The sequence below is a fragment of the Leptopilina heterotoma genome, unplaced genomic scaffold (genome assembly GCF_015476425.1).
Source record: "Leptopilina heterotoma isolate Lh14 unplaced genomic scaffold, ASM1547642v1 Lhet_773, whole genome shotgun sequence".
NCBI lineage: Eukaryota > Metazoa > Arthropoda > Insecta > Hymenoptera > Figitidae > Leptopilina > Leptopilina heterotoma.
The window spans coordinates 127,637-135,304 of record NW_025111178.1 but is presented as its reverse complement, the minus strand read 5'-3'; positions in this window follow the sequence as shown (position 1 = coordinate 135,304).

The following is a 7,668-nucleotide window of genomic DNA, read 5'->3' as shown; positions in this document are numbered from 1 at the left end:
AAAATCTCGATATTACGACGAAAGGAGAGGATCCTACTTCACGTTCTATTCAAACGTCAAATACGTGCTAAATTTTTCGTAAAGTATGTTTATTTATATTAAAAGTTTTTGAATTATGAAATCAGTTTAAAGAAAAAGTAAGTATTTTTAATAATAATCGGATCACTAGATTCTTTAGGTTAAATAAATTTAAGAGTCGATTAAATTTGTCCTTTTTTTTGAGTTAACCAAAATTTTGGTTAAATTAAATTCTTAAATTCGTTCGTGTTTTTTTGTCGTTGTATCGAGAGTTTTAATGTTCGTTATAACGAGAGAACGTTGTAACGAGATTCGTTATAACAAGAATCGAGTGTATACTTAAAAAAGTTGTTTTTCCATATTATGGAACAATTTCAGAAAACATTAAGAGATTATTAAAACCTTTTAATATTAAGACAGTTTTTAATGTAAATTCAAAATTTGATAGTTTTATTAAACTTGGTAAAGACAGACTTGATGGACTGGATCAATGTAATTGTGTCTATAAATTTGTGTGTAATTGCGGAAAATCATATATAGGACAGACGAAAAGACCACTACGTATTCGTCGACAAGAGCATATTAAAAATATTGACTTAAATAAAAAATATCATAACGTAATTAGCACTCATTTGACAAGTTTGAAAAATGACAATTTTCCACATTTTATAAAATGGGATGAATTTGAAATTTTACATGTTGAACATAATCTCAGTAAAAGACTTTTTGCAGAAATGTTCTTTATAAAGAAGGAGGGAGAAAATAGTTTAAATAAAATTAGTGATTTGGACAATTTTGATAAATCATATGAAATGATTTTAAACCTCTCAACAAATAATTTAACATAGGAAAAATTTTTCATTTGCCTTTCTCTATTTCTTATTCTTATATTTATTTTTGTTTTGTTTCTGTCATCTTTCCTTTATTATAACCTCTGTAAGGAATCGTTGACGTTTGGAGTTTAGTTCTAATCTTGACTTCACAATTTACACTTGTCGTCACTGTGAATTGTTGAAAAAAGTTTTGTTTTTTATTGTTTTGTTATTGTTTATTTATTTATTATTTTTTGTGTTGTTTTTATTATTTATAAATTGTTTTTGACCATGGATTAAGTTTCCGGGTTGGTATGTTTTTTTTTAATCATTTATTTTTATTTTTATTTTTATTTTAGTATAATTTTATTTCTGTTTTTATTTTTTTTTACTATTTATAATTATTGATTTATATTTCAACTATTCCCTTGTTTTTAGTTTTATTTAGAATTTTATTTTTACTTATATTTATTTTAGAATTTATTTATTAATTATTTTAATTCTTTATTTTCACAAAATTATCTGTCTTTAATCTAAAGATTTTATAATAAGGATTTTTATGATTAAAATTTATAATTTTTCAGTTACTAACTCCAAATGACACATTCCAATTTTTGGCAAAAAAATATTAATTTCTTCGACATGTAATGTAAAACATTTTATTTATTGGTGAGATATTTTTATTTTTATTTTCTTTATTGCTCCATTCATTTTATTCATTCTAATTTTGTATCAACTCTTAATCTGTTCTTATATCTTATATTATTTTGATTTGTTAATTTTGTATTTTGTTCTATTTGATTTTATTTTAACTATTATTTAATTTATATTAATTTTATTATTTGATGTCTTCGTGTTTTTGTATTAATTTTATTTATCATTTAATGTTTTTTCTAAAAATTATTATTTAATGTCTTCGTGTTTTTTGTTTTTCTGTATTATGTTATAGACTCCCTGAAGAGGAAATCGTTTTGATTTTGAAACGTTGGAGTGAATTTTATATTAAATAACCATTTGTCCGAATGTATTCGTGTAAAAAATTTATTATTTTTACCTACTAATTGAAAAAACAACTCGGACGTAAAAGCTTCTTTGAATATTAAAAATACATGAATTCAAAAAAATTTTCACTATTATTTGTTATTAAAATTATATTTCAAAATCTGCTGTTAAAACTTAATAAATTGTATTTACAAAACTTCAATGCACTGTAAAAAATTTAGGAAGTTAACGGACTCGGGAGTTGAGAGTGAAATTTTTCGAGTTAAAAATCAACCCCAAAAGAGAGTTAATTTCTAACTACCTTCATTCAACACCCGCGCGAGTTATTTTTTCCTTGGGGAGTTAGCATTTGGGTGTGAAGTTTTAACTCTCTTTATTTAACTCCCCTGGCATTAACTCCCCAATGGGTGTGACTTTTATAGAATCCCCTGGGGAGTTAAAATTTAACTCCCTTTTTTACAGCGTACAGTAGTTTAGCAGATCAATTAATTTAAATAAAATTGTCTAAATTTCGTTTATATGATATCATTATAATTACAAATTTCAAAATTTAAATTAGAAAGTTGATATAAAAATTACAACTGTTCGCTATAATAAAAGGAAATAAAAAATACTAAGTACTTGAATTTGCTTATAGTAGGGGAGTTTGCTGCGAGTTGGACATAGTTTTGTTTTTCGGTTATAACTTTTCGTTAAATTGAGATATAGAGACATGTTTATCGTCTTGTTTAATAGCTAGAGAGCTTACCTATACTTCTGTAGAGGCATCAATTTAATTTTTAAAAAAACATTCACAATATAGCCAATTTTCTAATAAGATGATTTTTGGACGTTTTTTTCTTTGCTACAAGTTGGAATACTAGTCTTTTTATTTACACTTAAAAGACTTCGTTTCCACTTTTCAAAAAAATTCGTACTGTAAAAAATATTTTTCTATACGAATAATGCAAGCATTTTTTTCAAAACAAATATAAAAGTATCTTATCAATAAGGCAGACATTTTACAATTTAAATTCTGGGATAAACTTTACGCATTCTCGAAATATCATGGGGTGTCCAACTCGCAGCAAAGTCCCCTATACTATTTAATTCAAAATATTCTGCCTTATTTATAATCAAATAAATGCAACAGTAAACATTTAACTAATTTTGGAATATTTTAAATTAAAATTTTTCAAAAATCTAAATTCATTAAAATTTATAATTAAATTCAGTGAACAAAAAATTTTATATAATTTCAAAAAGAAACAGTTTGAAGTTCATTTATTTATGAAAATTGTAAACGCAATTCTTTTAAAATTGAATTACTTTTAAAAACTAATAAGCGCGCTATTTGTTACTGCTGTATTATTAACAACAATTCGATAAACAAAAAATTGCATACAGTACAAAGAGACAATTATTTAATTTTCAAACAAAAATTTGAAGAACAAAAAAATCTAATCTTTACAGGGAGACAGTATTTGACTTTTAAAAGTACAATTTGAAGTGCAAAAAAATCCAAACTTTACAAAGAGACAGTAATTGACTTTTAAAATAAAAATTTGAAAAGCAAAAAATCCAAACTTTACAGTGAGACAGTAATTGACTTTTAAAATAAAAATTTGAAGAGCAAAAAAATCCAAACTTTACAGGGAGACAGTAATTGACTTTTAAAATCAAAATCTGACGAGCAAAAAAATCCAAACTTTACAGGGAGACAGTAATTGACTTTTAAAATCAGAATCTGAAGAGCAAAAAAAATCCAAACTTTACAGGGAGACAAAAATCGACTTTTAAAATCAAAATTTGAAGAGCAAAAAAATCCAAACTTTACAGGGAGACTAAATTTGACTTTTAAAATTTACATCTGAAGAGCAAAATAAACTAAACTTTACATTGAAGTAATGACTGACTATTAAATTCAAAATCTGAAGAGCTAAAAAAATGTTAATATATTTCGGATGTAAACAGTTACTGTCTGTGTAAAGTAATTGAGGGCCTGGATGCTATAATGTGTAACGCGTTATTCACTTAAAAAAACTAAAATATATATGGGACATTCTTTGCTAAGCAGGCCACCCCATCTCTCTCTCCACTGAGTATTTTTCAAATGCAGCCTTGAATTCATAATCAGCGACCCTAAAAACCCCTGAGTAACAAATTTTAAGCAAATCGGAGATAATGTAACACTCTGCCTCCATATTGGATCTGCCATTTTGAATTTTAGAAATGAAAGTTCTGATTCTTGTTCTGCGACCTCGAAAACACCTTTGCAAGCTTAATTTGAAGTGTTCAGAAGAATCAGTATCTATTATTTAGCTTTTAATGTAAGCAATTCTTGTATTTTCTCGACTGTAAGCTTTGTATTTCAGACGCCATCTTGGATTTTTAAAATTGCCCAACGTTATACATTGTAGGGGAGACCGGGGCTAAACCGGACGGATTTGGTCTTTGACCAGAAAACTCATAGAAAAAAATATTTTTTGCTAAAGAGTAATATACCGTTTTAAAGCTTGTTCCTTCACCTACAAATCGCACTTGCTCGTTTATAAAAAAAACTACAATAGCTTTGGAGATATATTGCTTTGAAGGTGACTACCTCAAAAACGAAAATCTGAAAATTGGTAGGGCTAAACCGGACACCCTATGGGGCTAAATCGGACACGGCTAATTAATTAAAGAGAGAGAGACAAATGTTCGTTATTTTTGTACAAAAGTCAAATCAATTCTTCGTTTATTTATTTGTAGGTAGTTATATATGCAAAGAATATAATATAAAATGTAAAATATGTAATTAATACAATATAAAATGAATTGTAGTTTTCAGACTTGTTTGTTTTCAGCAGCTCGCTTGCCAATTCGTGTTTTAAAATAAATTCTTTATTTATTTATTGATAAAGAGATTGTATGCAAAGAATATATAGGTCATTAATATGAAATAAATTATAGTATTCGCAAATTTGATTGTTTTTTATCACGACTTCCGACTTAGTCCCACACCGTCATCTAATAATTAATCTGCAATACATTTTTTCTTCTTAACGTTTTCCCATGAAGGAGTATAAGGAGACATATCTCCAATGGGAAAATTGCCTGATATTGGCTGTACTTCTCTGCAGTAAATTCGACAGACACGCGAAAAGTAATAGCCTCATGTTCACTGATAACAGCGCCGCCAAACGGGAGAAATAAGTGTAATTTTACAATTTAAGTATTTTTATCTTTGACAGCTGATTGATATTTAAGATTAGAGGATCCTCTGAGTGTTGTATTGTAAAATAAATCAACAGAATTAAATTGTTTTATACGTTATATAAATAGAAAGGACTCCAAATGAACAACCAAAAATTCTTTGCATTAAATTCATAAATGTCTGTTGGTAAAAGTATAAAAACTTTTACCCTTACAAAATAGTATATATTAAATAAACTTACCATTCTCCGTGATTTGAAAAAACACTTTTTTCAGAAGCATTTTTATTTGCTTTATAACTTGACATGCAATTTTTTATAAAACAATACATATTACTATTATTTTATTGTTATTATCAACTTGGTACATAACCAAAAAACTACGTAAACAAAACTTTTATCATGGATAGCATGGAGGGTATATATTTTCTCCTATAGAGGCGCTAATATCAGTAGACAAATTTCCGGTACGCCAATTTGCGTGCATGGCGATTTTACGCAGTCAAGTACAATCAAAACAGATGCATATACATACTCCTCCTTATACTCCTTCATGCGTTTTCCATTAAACTTTTTTTCTACTAAACTCAGTACACCTTCAGCTAATAAAAAAATGGCCATATGATATGTGCACTTTAATTATAACGACAAAAACCCAAAAAAATGAGAAATTTTTTTTTACTTTTATTGCGAAAAACGACATTTTTATATATTAACGTCAACTATTATTACAAAAAAATGACATGTCCCTAAAACCTCATAAAATATATGCTTTACGAAATAGCACGTTCACAGGTTATTAACATTATTTGAAATTCTTCATGGTTTTGGAAATATTTGACTTGTTCGGTTTAGCCCCGTGTTCGGTTTAGCCCCAGTTTCCCCTTTACGTCAGAATGTAAACAAAATTCTTCTGTTTTGTAATTATGAATTCTTGGACTGAACTAGAAATCTCACTGGTCTTCATTTGCGCATGCGTAACATACAAATATGCTAATTAATTCCTTCAATTAGAGTCTCTCATTTTGAAACTTTCAAAATGTTGTAAAACCTGTAAATGATCTATTAAAGATGTGAGTTGAAGTGATTCTGTTTTGTTGTTATGTATACAATGAATCTATGTAAACAGATTTTCTCTACATTTTCACTTCATTTAAAATCTGTTCCTGACCACCGTGAGTGTCGTGAGTCGGCCCTTCGATCGTTTAATTAAGTTGTTAATCGCGGTGTTTATTAAAAGAAGGCTTGTCTTCTTCATTAAAGAAGTAATTAGCACTAATAATTAGCAATCTTGTTTAATACAGTCGTCGTATCATTATAACAGTCTTTTCATGAATTTCTTTCTAATTTTAACAAAATTAGTGGAAGTTATTTCGAGACATAAAGAAAACAAGTTTTCTTTTGTATCAAGGTACGGTGTTCGAAATAACATTTAGAATTTGTGAATTAACTGTTAAAAAATAGTCGTTTAGTGCTTTAAGTGCTAAAATAACGAACTGAAAACAAAACAACACAAGTCATCCCTGTAAACAGCGAAGTAAAGCTGGTTGCGGTTCATCATTATAACTTCGATATCCACTTCGAAAATTGTAAGTAACCATAATTGTTTAAACTAATTGTTATCAATAAATAATGGCATAAAAAGGAATAAGCATATAATTTATTTAATGGAAACCCGCAGTTTCATTAAAGTCAAACAAACCCACACTTAAAAATAAATGCCAAGTCTTACCAACTTGACTAATCAGCAATTTGTCTCCATTTTACTAATAAATTAGTAAATTAACCTAACCTTAGCTCGCGTCGTAACACAGGCATAATGATAGATTCTTTTACATTTCAAATGTTGCGGAATTATACAATTAGCTCTAGTTCCGTCCATGTGAACAATAAATGGTGATAAGTCTCTCAAAATATCCAGTTCATTTTCCGAAAATACTACAATCCTTAAGGGGATGTCAAAGTCGATGCGATTTTCCCATTGAAGCTCAATGCAAAAATCCAATCGACTTTGACATCCCCTTAAGGGAAGAGAACTTTGTTTACATTCTGACGTAAAGGGGAAACTGGGGCTAAACCGAACAAGTCAAATATTTCCGAAACCATGAAGAATTTCAAAATAATAATGTTAATAACCTGTGAACGTGCTATTTCGTAAAGCATATATTTTATGAGGTTTTCCATCAATTTTTGATCTTTTAACTTTTGTCTATTTAAAAATAATTGCACAATGTCTCCAAGATCTGCTGATATAAAGCATAAAGGATTTGTTAAATAATAAAAAATTGTGTCTTCTAGAACTATTTAAAGTTTAACATTTGAGATAAAATAATAAAATGTTTTTGATTGAAATATTTAATATATCTAGAAATAAATTAATTCTTTTTGTATAAGTACTTATTTTTTCTCATCAACAGATATATTGAAGTAAAAAAACCAATAGTTACTTCAAAAAAAAAAATTTATTAAAATGTAGCTCCATTGAAGTTAACAAATAGTGGTTTTTTCAATAGAGTGCCGACTTTCAGTTAGTCGAGCTCCTCCGAGCCGCACAATATTTGGAAAAACAAGTTATAGAACGATTACTTAGCATGTCTACTTTGACGCTAATATGTGCCATTTTGCGCCTTTTCATATTTTTTTAACATAACAAGAATATTGAA